Source organism: Pezoporus occidentalis, unplaced genomic scaffold, assembly GCF_034315485.1.
Source record: "Pezoporus occidentalis ecotype Australia unplaced genomic scaffold, CSIRO_AGI_Poc_V1 ctg59, whole genome shotgun sequence".
NCBI classification, from domain to species: domain Eukaryota; kingdom Metazoa; phylum Chordata; class Aves; order Psittaciformes; family Psittacidae; genus Pezoporus; species Pezoporus occidentalis.
This window is the reverse complement of record NW_026915932.1, coordinates 1,982,683-1,998,497: the sequence shown is the minus strand read 5'-3', so window position 1 is coordinate 1,998,497 and position 15,815 is coordinate 1,982,683. Positions and strand designations below refer to the sequence as shown.

At 41.1% G+C, this 15,815-nt stretch overlaps 1 protein-coding gene across 2 annotated transcripts in view; it reads left to right on the top strand.

Annotated features, from left to right (window-relative positions):
• EPHA4 (EPH receptor A4) overlaps window positions 1–15,815 on the top strand; it is a 225,445-nt gene that overhangs the window by 177,161 nt on the left and 32,469 nt on the right. The window lies entirely within an intron of this gene.

Sequence of the window (15,815 nt, the reverse complement as noted above, 5' to 3'; positions counted from 1 at the left end):
CTTGGTGCTCATAGAGAGCAAAATGCGCACTTGGGGAGCATAGGATTGTTTTTTTGCCCCCTCCGAAAAGGGATGAATAAGACTGAAAAAGAAGAATGAGCTGATGCTGGCTTGCCTTCATGCCCTCTTTCCTCTCCTGCAAAGTCAATTAGATTCTGTCCCATTGTTAAATAAATACCTTCTTAACCTGCTGCTAACCACGTTTCAATTGATCAGAGCTGACATTGCTTTAGAAATCCTATATCAGCTTTCATCTTATGATGGCTGATTTTTTGTGTTTCGCTCATCTGGGAGAGTGATATATTATTTCTGTTTATACATGGTTATTTCAGAAACCCAGTTCTACTTTTTCAGTCCCCTGTGCTTGACCTAACAAAGGCTGCTGCAGCAGATTGTGGTTTAGTTTTGATGATCATTTGTATCAATTTTTCCTTTAATTACATGAAAACATTTCTTGTTGCAACTTGCTAGGGTTTCAAGCACAGGCTTCCAGTTGAATTTTTAATTTAATGCGCAAAATGTATCTGAATATGACACTCTTCTATATGTAAATTAGGTATCCAGACTGTCAGACTGGCTACAAGACCGTCAAACCTGTTATCTAATCGCTCACAGCGCTGATTGCCTTCCAGTCCCACAGATGTTGCAAGCATTCAGCACATTAGACCATAGCTTACAGGGTTATCATTTATCGTTAGACTTACGATGTATGGGACAATATTAATTTTGTGTATTTGGATAGTACTGGCCTATAGAAATATTTTTAATTCTGTTTCCTAATAGATGCATGTGAAAAGTAGCTATGCATAGTCTAAATCTACAAATTTTAGCTGTAGTCAAGAATATTTCAATATTAACAGAAAGATACGTCCAGTTTTGCAGTGACAGTTATAAGTGAAATTGTCAAGTCCACGCTGAAGCTCCTTTGAAAAATCTGGTCCAGTGTTTTTTGTTCTTCACACATACAGTTGACAGCATCCCTTTTAAATTATGATTCAAAAATTGAAACTATTGCTTTGCCTGGTGAAAAGAAGGCTGATAGAGAACAGGGGCTATTACAGAGTCTTGGGAGAAAGCTGTGGGAGAATGCTGTCATACACTATACGAAAAGAGAAGGTTGAGAACAGCAGCAGGGACAGTGTTTTTGTGCTATGAATGCCTAGCAGAGAGTATTTCTCACTGATTTTGGCATGTGTAAGGATTAGTGGATACATATATGCATGAATAAGTGAGTGGGATCCATCTACTGTGTGAAAATTCTACCATCTTATGCTTTAATATGCAAACTGAAATCTGATTGAATATGCAAATAAGAATTGATTTTTTTATTATCCATGAGTAGCAGTTCTTCACATCAGAAAATCTGTATTTTTGCCAACATTTCCAATTTTGAAACATGCCCAGTCTATCAAATGCTTCAGAGGGCTGGAGAAATCTGTACTGGTACAAATGAAAATTAACTCCAAGGTGCCAGTGTTCTTCCATTCTTCATCCAAGTGTGTGTATTCTGCTGCCTAGAAGATCTAAATAGAAATGTGTGGCCTAAACCTACAGATCTCAACTGAGATAAATAGTCCTTACATATGCAAATAATCTCATTGATTTCAATGAAACTGCTTGCTTGAGTAAAGGTTTGTGAAGTTGGACCCTTGGGTTTTATGAGTACTGATCTGTTTAATCATTGTAAATGTGTGTCTGGGGTGCATTAAAATTCTTGTGCCACTAATTTTCTTTCGCTATATTTTATTATAAAGAAATCATGTCATGATAGAGCTCTGCCACAGGCTTGGTTTTGATCTCGCACCTTTCTTACACAATGTAAAGCTACCTTGGTTTCTTTGGAGCAATTTCTAAAGTTGGATTAGAGCCAAGATCCTCCTTTAATAACACTCTTTCTCTGTTTTGCTAATAAAAATGAGACTACTAATGCTGAAAATCTATAAACGACTTTATTGGTTTTGATATCTTATGCCTATGCTTTCCAACATTCAGTAGAATGCCAGCCCCTATAGAAGGTGGCATGCCTTGGGAGAAGGACAGAAAACAATGATAAACCAGTTACTGGTGTGTTCAGCACTAAACTGAAGAAATGTGTTGCAATGACTTAAAAGGTGCAGCTGAAAGGCACAGGTGTTTGTTTGCTTTTGCCATTTTACTCCTGGAGAGAATGAAATGAAGCAGTTTACTTTCCCCCTTTGTTTAGAAACTCTTTTCAGTTTCCTATACTTTAGAAAAATGTTTAAATGAAAATAAGCTTTTGCCATTCAGAGTAGGATGAAAAAGCATTTGAAAATATATTTTCCCTGCTTCCTTTGAAAAGGTCCTGGGTTTCATAGCTTTTGTTTGTTTTTAAAAGAGAGAAGCTAAATTTTAGGCTTTGATCCAAGTAAAAATTTCTATCTACAAGTGAAATACTTCAGTGTTGTGACATTTTAAGACATTCTGAAGGGTGAATTCAGCTCGTTATTGTATATATTTAGTATAATGAATTTTTTTTGAAATGAAAGCTGATATTCTTTTCCCATGTAAGCTTAAAAAGAAATTAAAGAAAGCAAAGGATGGAACACTGAGCTGTTGAAACATGGAGCCAGCACCCTTAGCACAATTAGTACTGAGAAATGCTGATATTCAGGGTCTCCACCAGCCGCGGTGGCTTTTGTGGCTTTCTGTTTTCGATCAAATGAAATGAGCACTTTGTCCATCTTTTAAAGATGTGAAATGACTTGTGGAACGGATGTAAACTGGCAATTCCTACGTGATGCTGCTAGGAGAAGCTAATTTCAGTGAGAATCCTTACCAGACAGTTGACTGAATAGCTCAAAATCTCCTTTTGCCTTTTTTTTTTTATTTTTTTATTGCTAAGGGTAATGCTGTGAAGCTGTTCAAAATTAAAAAGCAAATCTCTCACCAAAGGGACCTTGTTCACAGCAAGCAGGAAGCTTTTGTTGGGTTTCTGTTTAAAAAGGCACCAAACAGTTTATATTTTTATTAAAGATCATAGCTGAGCTGTTCAGGTTTCCAACCTGACAGCCAGGCTCACATCTAAGCTCATCTGTGTGCGTGCCCGAGGGACAGCGCCGCAAGGACAAGGTTTTGCTCGGATGCTAAAGACGTTCACAAGCGCAGGGAGCAGTGAGGAGGGGGGAACAGCCTACACAAGCTTTAAATACAATTTAAAAATCCAAACTCATGCTGTTTGCTTTGCTCCCTTTGTTTTGTTTGCATTTTATGAGGGATGGGTGTCCTTCTGGCTCATCTGCTTGTTGGAGTTCAAACGGTTGATATTTCTGAAGAAAACAGACTGCCTGGTGAACTGTTACCTTGTTAAGCTTACCTTGGACTCAGGGTTTCCTTAAGTGGACCAGCACAGCTAGATGAAGGCTGGATGTGTCAATTAGGATAAAATACAGTATAAATAAGTAAACTTACTTTCTCCCATTGCATCAGACTGGATGTTTTCAAGCTGCCTGTGCTCAGGATCAAGAACTGATCTTTCTTACGAATTTCTCAGGCTCTCTGTCCCACTTTTCCCTCTTTTTGTTCTCTCTCTTCTCCCCTGTTCCTTTGTCTCGGCAATCTCCTACACCTTGCCTGTCTAGCTGTCTGTTAACCTGTCTCAAAGCTGCTTCATCTCAAAGGCAGAGCAGTGTGGCTGGCGCTGCTGCAGTCCTACCCCCTTCTTTTGTATGCTTCCCCGGTCCCTCACCATCACTCAGAGCCCTGCGGTTGTTCAGTATCCATTTCCAGGCAGGAACTAAAATAGGTCACGGTGCCACCAGGATTTGAGCACTGCCGAGGATATCCACGTGAATTGAGTATTCTTCTGGGAAAGGCTGTGGTGGTGGTGGCCAAATTGTGATGAACCCAAAACGCTGACATTCAGTACAGGGAAGGAAAATATCAACTGTTACTCAATTTTGTTTAGCCTTTAGGTTTGTTTGTTATGTTCTTAATTCCATTACTAAAAGGGAAAAAATCTGAAAGGTACTGATCCTTTGAGAATGATTGTGTTTTAAGTTAGAAATGGCAGAGGGGAGAAGTGGGAGTTATTTGCTTCCAGATGAATAACAAGTCCTACCTGGACTTCTTGGTAGGGGAATGTATATTCCCATTTTGCGTTTTGGTGGGTCTTCTTTGAAAGCCCACATTTCCTTTCAAATGCTGATTAGCATTCCTCACGTGTTGTACAGAACAGCACAGAAAATGCATATAAGGTCTTACATTCTGCCAGCATGGTTTAGCCTGTGCAGAGCTACGTTTGCAGCCAGTAAAAATTCATGGGCATGCATTGCCCTTGGTCAGTGTTCACTCCTCATATTGACAAAGTAATAGTTGCTGAGGCAGATCAAAAGCAACACATGCCAGGGCCAGGAAACCTAAGGTTTTCAGTAGTTTCTTTTTAATGTGCAGCTTTCCTGGATATTTATAACTCATCTCTAAAGAACTGCTCTGTAGTGAAACATCAAAACCCATTGTTAAGTAGATTTCAGTTGCAGCGCTTTTGTTAGGTGACTGCCTGAATAACCTTGAACTACTACTGGAAAATAAAATTAACAGATACTCTGAAGATTGATCGATTCATCTGATTCTCTGCACTCCATCGTGTTCTCTGAGTATAGTTCTGGTTTCAGTATAAGTAACAGTAAATCATTTCTGTTCACTGAGAGTGAACATAACTGTTTGATTTTGTATGTGGGGATATTTACGAGCATAGTCAGAACCTTATTGATAGGGAGGTTATGAAAGAAGTTATTTTTGCTTTCAGAAACAGCAAGATCTGTAGTTGTTCAGAGTGCTGTAGTTTTACGATCAGCTATACCAAAATTAACCTTTTTTCTTAAAATGTAGTCCTGGTGATGAGCTGTTTACTGTTGTGTTGAAACATGATTTTGAAGGGTTGTGTAACCCTAAGGAAGACATCATCCAAATAGCCGGGGAAGAAGCTCTGTGATCTGGAATACAGGATTCCTCATACAGTTGTGTGACAGTTTCACAGGCCCTCTAAATAGTGTAAGCTGGCAAATAAGTCATTCTCTGTTCTGACATCACCCTTCCCTTGTGCCTGCTGAGGACATCGGGAGGCTCATGCAGATCAGCTCCCCTTTCACGGCTGGTGGAGTTTCCAGTCCAGCTCCCCGCCTGGCTCCCTCGGGAGGTGTGGGGACAGGGTAGTGCTGGTGATGTTCAGGGTGTTGTGGAGGGCAGGATTAAGGTGCTGGGGCAGGCTGTTGCAAGGAGAGTGTTTTGGATCAGTTGTAAAGTGTTGTGGTTTGCAGCAAGTTGGACAGCCCAGCTGGGAAGCTGTGGAGGTGGGTAAGCCCCAGAGGAGTGAGTGGCACTGCAGATGCTGGGCACAGCAGTACCTGGCTGCAGCTTTCCAGACATCCAGGAGCCAATTCAATTTTTTTAATCTATTTTTTGTTTTTCAAAGTTCTTGCTACCAGCATGGTCCCACCCTTTCCAGTTACTTGTTCCCTGCAGCCAAAGGATACAGGCGTCCTATTGCAGGCACACAAACCCCAGAGGAAACTCGTGCATATAGTTGGGTGTGTTTAAACAGTCACAGCACCCTGGACACCCAGTTCCCCATGAGCCTGATTTAAAATAATCTCTTGGCAAACATCTGGATGCATGCCAGATGTCCAGAGTATGGGATGTGTGTGTGATACTTCTAGCTGCTGCATTCTTGTTTTTCTGCAAAATGTCAGGATAATGGAACAGGGGAGTTGCAAAGGGGTGTTTTGCTTTATAGGTGTTTGTACTCAGGATGATGGATCAGCAGTCTTCTTGTTCCTCAAATGGAGCTGTGGCAAGCGTGAATTCAGAGGGGAAAGAGATTCAAAACTAGCAGGCAGGGACTTGAAAAAGGGGTGATCGGTAAGCGTGACACTCTGGGTGATTTGTTGCAGTATCTTGCAGAATTCCAGGCTATTTTTATGCAACTTTCTCATTTTGAATCTAAACCAGCATGGTTTCTAAGGCTTCGCAGTTGTCTGCTGGTTACAAACAGCAGTCCCCCTCCACCCCCTGCCCTGTGCGCATGTTTTCAAGCAGAAGGCTTGAGACAAGTTGTGGGCAGTTGTAGGGTTTCACCTGCTGTAGTCGGTGAGGTGACCTGCGAGGTTGTGCAGGACAGTGACCTCCCGCCTTCTTCCTTCACTTTGTCTCTCTGAGGGAGTTGTGTTTTGGCTTTTTTTTGTCTGAAGGTTTACATTGGAGGGAGTTACTGTGAGGAGTTCTGAAGCAAACCAGTGTATTTTGGGAAATCACAGACTTATCAGATATAAATGCAGTGGGAGATCCAGAAAGAAGATAAGTGATCCCCACACAAGAAATCTGGGAATCGCATGAAAGCAGACAGTTAGGAATACTTCTGAATGGTCAAATTTCTCAGAGCCTCAGAGATGTCATCTGTTGACCACTTTAGATTTCTTCTTCTGCATGTTTAATTATGTGTGTAAAATAATGTGTCTGCGTAAGGAGCTTCTCCAAGCTGACAGATGCAAGTGGGAGTTTCTTATTAACAACCCTGTGTTCTTGCACAGGCTTTAACTGATGGTCTGTAATGAATGCGTACTTATAAGCATACGTGCTCCAGTCTTAGAAACAAAACCGGGAAAACTATTGTTGGGAGGGATTAAATTATTATTTTAAGCCAACTACAGCTTTCCACAAAGAAATAATAATTAAAATAACAACTGCCTGCTTGCTAGCAAATCCGCCTGCACCACCCATTTCCATGAATTTGTATTCAAGGTGGGGGATACAAGTCTTGGTTGGAAAGAAAAAAAACCCATTGCTTTCTAAAGATCCTTTAGTAAATAATCAGCTTCAGGGTTCAGTGAACAGCTTAGACAAGTTGCATGATGGATAGAGCCAAGGAGAAATTGCAGCATTTAAATAAAAGTTTGGTTACATTTTTAAAGAGATCTCATGGTTTCCTGTGGGAAAAGGAGGTTAGTTACATATCCTTCTGGAGAAAAAAAGTGTTTATTTCAGGACTGGCTAGCACTGACCATATTTAAATTACATAAATCTGCTCTTAGGAGGCATCAAATCAGATCAGTGATATTCCCAGTGGTGCTGGTACAGATGAATAGTTACCAAACTGGCAGAGATGAAGATAGGGTCCTGCAGCTTTTATTTGCTCTGGACTATTTAACTGCATGTTTCTTTTCACTGGCAGCACACACTGACATTTTCACATTTGCAAAGCTTGCTGTCCAGTCTGAATGCTTACCTCAAACAATTGTGAAGGAAATATTTCCATGTGGAAGGAGATTGTGCCAAAAAAAAAACAATGTTTGTGGCTACCAAACATTTAGATGGGCTTCTAAATTTTCTCGTTGTGTCTGCAGTTTACTAAATTAATTGGAAAGCAGCCAGAGAGACAGCAGAGTCCAGTCTGTAGTTGAGCAACAATAAAAGGCTTTGGAGAACTTTATCAAAGCTTCCATTAACCTCCTGCTGATGTCCTCAAACAGGATTTTTTTGGGAGAGTGGAAACACAAAAGCCAGGCTGCACAACTGCCCCTGTGTGTCCATTCAAAGGTTTTAAATGCACACAGTTACTAATTAAAATGCCATGCAGAGTAGCACAAATAAACATTGCTAGTCCCCAAACCCCAAGGTTTCTGCCCTGGCTCATAGTTGGAGGGCAGGATGCTGAACTGCCCCCGTAAGGGTGGATAAAGCTGTCCCCTTTGGTTCAGATATTCTGTCCTTGTGTAAGAGTTGCAAACCGTGTGTTGAGTCTATCCATTGGCATGAAATCACACTTCCAGAGTGCTGTCCCAAGGCAGCCTGATCTGTTTTATTTATTTTTTTTTGCATAGCATTGCATTAAGCCATGAGGACTAAACAGAGCTGTGGCATGCCTGCTGGATCTCTATAATCATGTTTGCCAGATTTTGGTGGACATCAAAATGCTGAGCACACGAGTGAATACTGCTCCTTTCATTGAGAAATGTCACTTCAGATTTAGCCCCACGTGTGAACTGGTGTGCAGGGAGCGCTTTATTAGTATGGCAGGGCTCCAGTGGGCTTCCCCTCCCAAACAAAGCAGACAATGTGTAGCCTCTATCTGCATCTACTTGAAGGATTTCATGGCGTCTCCTTAAATTAACGTAATCTGCCTTCATTACTAAATTTGAGAAGCAGAGTTCCAGAACTCTTAGTATTGCACTCTGAGGGAAGGGATTCAGGGTCTCTCAAAATTGTGATTTGTAAACTAATAATAACAAAAATTGATTGTGGTTTTGGATTTTTTTTTTATTTTTTTTTTTTTTTTAAATACAGTCTAGAGAGATGTAGGAAGCTCAAGCATTTGTATTTTACTCCTCTGGTCATTTGCATTTCAAAACATTCATTATGGAAAAGTGCTAGTGAAATTTAAAAGGAAATGATAACTATTGTCTCAGCCTTCTGAACCATTCCTGCAGAATTTATGAGAATTTTATCCCTGCTATCGAATTCTGTCACCTAGTCTTAAGAAGGTGATTGACTGATTTTGATTTTTTATTAAATACTTCTACTGTTCCATAAAATGTCTTTGGTTTTTGCCTGTATTAAAACCCATTGAAAATATCCTTGGATTATTACAGGCAGAAAAACCCTTAAGCTGTCATGTGCTTTGGGTATAAATGTCTTTCAGGTCCGTAGATTACTGAAGGCTAAAAGGAAAGCACAGAAGGTTTTAATTAGCTTTTTATTATTTTTAATTTTCTATGTGCCATGAAATGGTCCCATCAATAAATAACAGAGTAAGACAATTCTGACCAAGCAAAATAGGAAGGTACAGTGGACTGGAAGAGGTGTCCCATATATGAATTGAGTCTTGTGTGGTGCCTGTTTATTTTAGCAAACAAATAAAGGCATGATCTCAAGACAACCCACTACAACGGCTCCCTGGGAAGATTGTGCTTGGCTCGGTAACATACTGCGTTCTTTAAATCTGTCCTCTGAATCAGCCTCAATTTATCTTTCTTAGCATAAAAGGAAATGCAGATGGAATGGCTGCAGCCTCCCTTCTACTTTATCAGGATATTGTGCCTGCACATAAATAAAACAGAAAGTGACTGGAATATGTAAGTGGCTGAGTGTTAAATTCCGTGTTTTTCAAGCTCCCTTGGCACTCTGGGACAGGGTGGCCAAGGGGAGTTCTGTAGGAGCTGCAGAGATTTGTGGGCTCTCCATCACACTGGAGACGTGATGTGCAGACCCAGTGGTGCCTTACCAAGAGTATCTCAGCCGTTTGCTTTCACTGCTGCCCATGCTGAAGGTTAAAACTGTAGTTATGCAAGTACTGATTTGAAGAGAATGGACTGGGCTCAAAGGGAGACTTCTTTAGCACCGCTTGCAGATGTGACATCTTTCTTGAAACAGAGAGTATTTATATTTATATTTATATTTATATTTATATTTATATTTATATTTATATTTATATTTATATTTATATTTATATTTATATTTATATTTATATTTATATTTATATTTATATTTATATTTATTACATTGACAAGCTGCAGACATTGCACGTTAGAGGGGCTTTGTAGCACAAGAATTTTCTGGCTTATTTTTAGTCTGACTGATCCTTAACTGGAAGTTACCAGCTTCATCTGTATCAAATGACAAGATAATAAAAGTTTTGGACCTGTTGATGACAAAACTGAACTGAGAACAAAACTATGAACCTTAGAGGGGAGGAGATGTAAGGTAGGAATGTCCTTTGCATGCTGTTGGAAGAAGAAATTATTTTTGAATTGAAGGTTCTGAATGGAGATTATATTCTTCATCGCAGTCCCCATCCTGTGCACTTCTCAGTTCCACCCTGTAAGTAGTCTTTGGGGCTCTGGCCTCAGAAGAGAGGAAAGACCTGCCGCAGAGATCTCATCAGGAACTGGGAGCAGAGTCCTTCTGTCTGCTACAAATCTAGGACTGAAAATGAAGGTCCAGACTTGGAATACAGACCCATTTATGTGATTACTGAGCTAACTGGGGATTATTGTTTTCACTGGTTTTTATTTGACCAGACTGTAGCTCAGTACTCCTCCAGGAGATAAACATGGATGATTTCTTTGTAGAACTCCAAATCTTCATGAGGTTGATTTTTTTTTTTTTTTTAATTTATTTTGTAGGAATTTATTTCTATAGGATTGAAATTGCTTTTGACTGTTTTCCACTGAGGCAGCCACCTTTAATTTTTAATTGCTTGTTCTATTTGGGGGGGTTCCAATTGACACAATTTTTAAATTAATAATGTACTAGTTTTCAGTATCCAGCATCAAACCAAAATAATGAAAACCCTTTATAAATTTAATTATGTGCCATCTGTGATGTAATGGGTTGCTGACACTATGAGCTAAGATTTTTAATTTTCAGGCTTATGTGTTTCAGAAGCTTAAGGCTCTTCCTCAGTTTGTTCCTCATCACTTTGTTTTTTTCTTAAAAAAGTCATCAAACTTGAGGTAGCTTTGCTTTTTTCAGCAACACTGTGTGCAGAATGTAGTTTTTTCTCTCATCAGGTCTATTAATGGTTTTTAATTTCCTGAAGAAATAGGCCTGTTGTGGATGAAGGAAAAGGGGCTTAATTCAGTTCCAGTGAGAGGCAGAGTGTGAAAGCAAAGTGTGCTGCAGTCTGATTCTCTTCCAAAACCACAAAGGACCTTTTTCCTCTGACATGGTCTAGTGTGTGGTGTCCCTGCCCATGTCAGGGTGGTGGAACTAGATGATCGTAAAGCCCTTTTTGACCCTAACTGTTCTATGATTCTAAGAGGAACTGTGGTGGTGAGTGTGGCAGAGTGTCTTGTAGCACGCTGGAAGAACTGGGGATCTCCAAGTTCTGTCAAACCAGTGACCTTCACAAAGTGCTACTAACTTGAGCACAGAAAACCTAAATCTTGATTTACTCTCAAGAGTTTCTCAAGAGCCCAGAGGCAGAGACTGTATCATGTTGAAGCAATCTAAACTTTCTACAGAAGGTGCTTTACTGGGGTTCCAGTTGAACGCTCTAAACATCAACTGTAATTAAAATTTATAGATTGTTCAGCTGAAATGTAAATATATAAATACAAACCTTCTGCACAAGCCTTTTCTGTGTGACGGAGCTTAAAGTGGATAAAAGTGAAGTTCCTTAACTCTGGTGACTTCGCAATTTATTACTCTCAAGCATGAAGATAGGAATTGTGGGGTTTATTGCCAAGTGAATCCTGGGTTTTGATTCTTTTAGGTGCTGCAGGCTCAGGAGGGCATGTTTGAGACCCAGCCTGCAGTTGCTGTTGGGACTGTGTATCACAGTTGAATTAAAATGTTCATAATTTTATTATCTTTTCTTCCTCCCAGATTCTTGCATTTGTGACTTTGGGTGATTGATCTGAGAAACCCCAATGGCAAAGTCTAATTCTCTGCTATTACTGTAGCGCTTCAGAAGCCAAGATGAGACAATGTGGCCAAAAACTATTTATTAAAATAGTAAATGCTGCTTTAGCAAAATGAGTCATGGCATTTATTTATTTTGTTTAGGAGATGCTTCAGTAGTTCCAAAGCATCTAAGTGGCATATAGGGCAGAGGCTTTTATTTGTCTGGATTTCAGAAAGGCTTTTAAGCAAATTTTTACAAAATTTAATATTCTTAATGCTGAAAGTAAGTGACAAAGGAAGTTATTTAGCACATATATATATATCATCTAGACATCCATGTTTCAAGCAAATAAACAATAATTTAAGAACCAAAGACACAATAGCATTAGGAGATATGTTGTTGCTTTGGGTATCAGATCACACATTTGCTCTATCGTGGGTTAAGCTTTATATCGTAACTTGGTGGTAAGTATAAGGACGGACAAAGGAGCAGATATAAGACTTTCTATTAAAAACTAATAGACATTGGGTGAGTGTTGTCCTTTGCAATATGAAACAAAGGGTTGCTCCTTGGGGATATTAATAGGGCAGGGTCAATAATTTTGACCCAGTTGTTTTATGGATTGCTGATACGCTATTGTAAATTGTTCAAAAGCTGCACACAATAAGTGGTTTGCAGGGGACAGATACAGTAAGTTATTTTTTTGGTCCTGTACAGCTCTACCCTTCTCATCTGTTGGCTCATGAAGCGTATACAGACATGTCTTAACTCCTCTGACTGTGGGCAGGAGGATAGGAAAATGGGAGGAGTAGCTGGATGGTTGATTGACTTGAGCAATGACATAGATTATGGTAGGGGGACTTATGTGGAGGCATCTGATGTATATTTGAGAGAAGCTTTGATTTCCTTCTGGAGGGGGAGCGGAGGAGCTTGTTTTGAAAAGGCAGTTCAGCAATACAGAGGTGAAGGTAGCTATTTCTGGGGAGGAATTAGCTATGGTGTCCTCCTCGGGCTTCTTGCAAGGAGCAGCAGGGTATGTGAGTGAGGTAGAGTTGACCTGAGGGGGTGATGATAAGTGGGTCATATTGCTCCAGACTAACTATTTTGAGTAGTTAGGGGATGCCCTGTTTCCAACATTGTCATCTGTTTTAATAACTAGAGGTTATGGTCTCTAATTTCTAAAGAGCTACCATAGCCTGGGGTGCTACACATTGTGTCGCAGCATCAGTGGTTTCTGGCAGTCTGTGCTTGCTGGACCAGCGTCTGGGAAGTAAGGGAATGATTACAGCACATGCTTCCCAGGACTGTTCAACCCAGAACTGGGTCATGAGATCCTGCCTCTAAGCGTGACTGGTCTGGGCCCCAAGAGGACTCCAAGAGTTACAGCAGTTTCTGTCTGGAGTGTATGGCCCATTTTCTCTGCTTCCCTCAAGCCAAACAATGAAGTGGAGCATCAGTGTCGGCTTCTTCAGGCTACAAAATTTATTGTTGTTTATATTGGGTCAGATCCTAACCTCAACTAGAGGGAAGAGTAACTGCAACATGACCTGCTTTGTGACCAGTGGCTCCAAACCTGCTCAGGTCAGACAGCTGCTGACTAATTCCCCATCTTAACAAATTGCTTATAGCTCTAGAGTTTCTTAGAGCAATTCATAGTGCTAAGTACTCTTGCCCTTCTTGTGTTAATCATTCTAGTTTAAGCATCTAGAAATGTTTCCGTGCTGGTATTTTCTAAGTGGCTGTAATATTCAGACAGATTTTTATAAATTGCCTTCAAACTGAAAGACTTGTTTTCCTGTTTGTTTTAAACTGGCATTCATACATACAGGAAATACACAGTATTCTGCCATGTTTCTGTTGGCAACTATTAAGTTATCCTTGTCAGAACATGCCAACAGGATTTCTTAGTGAGCTAGCAAAAGGAAAACAATCAGTTCTCAGGCTAAACAGACCCCATGCTTGCATTGTAACACAGATCTCTTGCTAAATGCTGTGTAGATGCTATAGTCTTTTGATTTAAGGCAATCTTTGGGATTGCAGGTTGCAGATTGAGACCTGTGGAGTTACTCCAGACCTGCATTGCATTAACTGACATCATTATTTGGCCTTCAGAATTGGAGGGCCAGTACCTGGAAATAATGTATTGCTGTCAAGAGCTTGTCCTCAGAAATTAATAGCCAGAATAAGCCATCTCCTGAATGTGCAAAATCTTCATTGTCACCCCTGTCTCATTGCAGTTCCTGATGTAAACCACAGGAATTGTGGTCAGACCTCAGCTCCTATAATTGGTTTGACTGCAGTGAGAGCAGTTCTGGCATGCTGAAGTAGTCTGTGCAGAGCTGGACATGCAACCCAGAAAATACACAGGCTCTTTGTGGATATTAAGCATGCCGGTCAGTCTCACCTTGTTGCCTGGCAAGATCATGGAGCAGATCCTCCTGGAAACTATGCTAAGGCACATGGAAAATAAGGAGGTGATTGGAGACAGCCAGCATGGCTTCACTAAGGGCAAATTGTGCCTGGCAAATTTGGTGGCCTTCTATGATGTGGCTGTGACATTGGTAGATAAGGGAAGAGTGACTGATGTCATCTACCTGGACTTCTGCAAGGCAATTGACATTGTTCCAGATGGCATCCTTGTCTCTAAACTGGAGAGGCATGGATTTGACAGATGGACCACTTGGTGGATAAGGAATTGATGAGGTGGTCACGCTCAAATTGTTATGGTCAGCAGCTTGATGTTCAAGTGGAGATCAGTGCCGAGTAGCCTTCCTCAGGGGTTGGTATTGGGACCGATGCTGTTCCACATCTTTGTCGGTGACATAGATGGTGGGAATGAGTGTGCCCTCAGGAAGTTGGCTGACAACACTAATCTGCGTGGTGTGGTCAATATGCTGGAGGGACCTTGACACTCTTTAGAGGTGGGACAGTGCAAACCTCTTGAAGTTTAACAAGGCCAAGTGGAAGGTACTGCATTTGGGTTGGGACAGTCCCAGGCACAACTACAGGCTGGGTGAGGACTGGATTGAGAGCAGCCCTTAGGAGAAGGACTTGGGGGTGTTGGTTAATAAGAAACTCAACATGAGCCGGAAGTGTTCACTCACAGCCAAGAAAACCAACCATGTTCTGGGCTGCATCAAAAGGAGTGGGACCAGCAGGTCAAGGGAGGTGATTCTCCCCCTTTACTCCGCTCTTGTGACACTCTATCTGAAGTACTCTGTCCAAGTCAGGGGCCCCCAACATAAGAAGGACATGTAGCTGTTGGACCAAGTCCAGAGGAGGGCCACAGAGATGATCAGAGGGTTGGAGTACCCCTCCTATGGAGACATGCTGAGAAAGCTGGGCTTGTTGAGCCCAGAAAAGAGAAGACTACAGGGAGACCTTATAGCAACCTTCCATAATTAAAGGGGCCTACAAGAAATCTGGAGAGGGACTTTTGACAAGGCCATGTAGGGATAGGATGAGGAGGCATGGCATTAAGCTGAAAGAGGGTAGGTTAAGGTTAGATATGAGGAAGAAGTTCTTTAATATGAGTGTGGTGAGAGACTGGAACAGGTTTCCCAGAGAAATTGTGGCTGCCCCATCCCTGGCAGTGTTCAAGGCCCCGCTGGATGGGGCTTTGAGAGAGAGGTTAGAACTAGATGGTCTTTAAGGTTCCTTCCAGCCCAAACCATTCTGTCTCTATGATGCCGCCAACAACTGAAACTGGAGTAGGGTGGTAAAACTACAATACTAATAATTCTCTACTACTACTATTTGTTGCTGCTAACAGCCTGGGTTTTTCTTCAGTCTTTTGATTAGATGCAAGTCAGAACCAGCTTTTGTGGTTTGGCAAGATTTGTGGCACAGGTTCTTCTGGGAGAGGCAAGAAATGAAAACTTTAAAATAGAGGAAATGTTTGAAAGATAATAATGCTATGTTAACAGTCTTTAAAATCTCATTTTATAGTCCCTTTCTTTATACACATGTAATTACAAACATAACTGATGTGAGCTGCTCCCTAGGTTTGTCACTTGTTTTTCTCAGATCCCTTTAACAGTGCCAGGGCTGTGGAGCCTGAAAAGAAAGGGAAGATCACTTGTGCCTGTCCTTTTGGGATGAGGGTGTCCTGTGAGAGCACCGTGGTGCTTTTCCTGAGCACTGTAATTTCTAGTAACAAGGAGGGAAAGTTTTAGTTCTGAAGTATTGTGGTTGATTGAAGGGATTGAGAGGAGGCCAAGTTCAGCTGTCACACTGCTTCACATTACGTTAGCCAAGATTTCCAAGCGTAGGTGGATAACCTTGGGCGCTTTACTCCAGTGGTGTAGATTTAAAGTCTTTTCTTTAAACACTAAAGCTTGAAAGTGCTGGCCTGAATCTTGGCCCGTCTCTGTTTCCAGTCTGGGAGGAGTTTCTTGCCAGTCGTCATTCCTGGGGGAGGGAGAGGCAGACGGTGGGAAGACAGAGGACTTGGGAA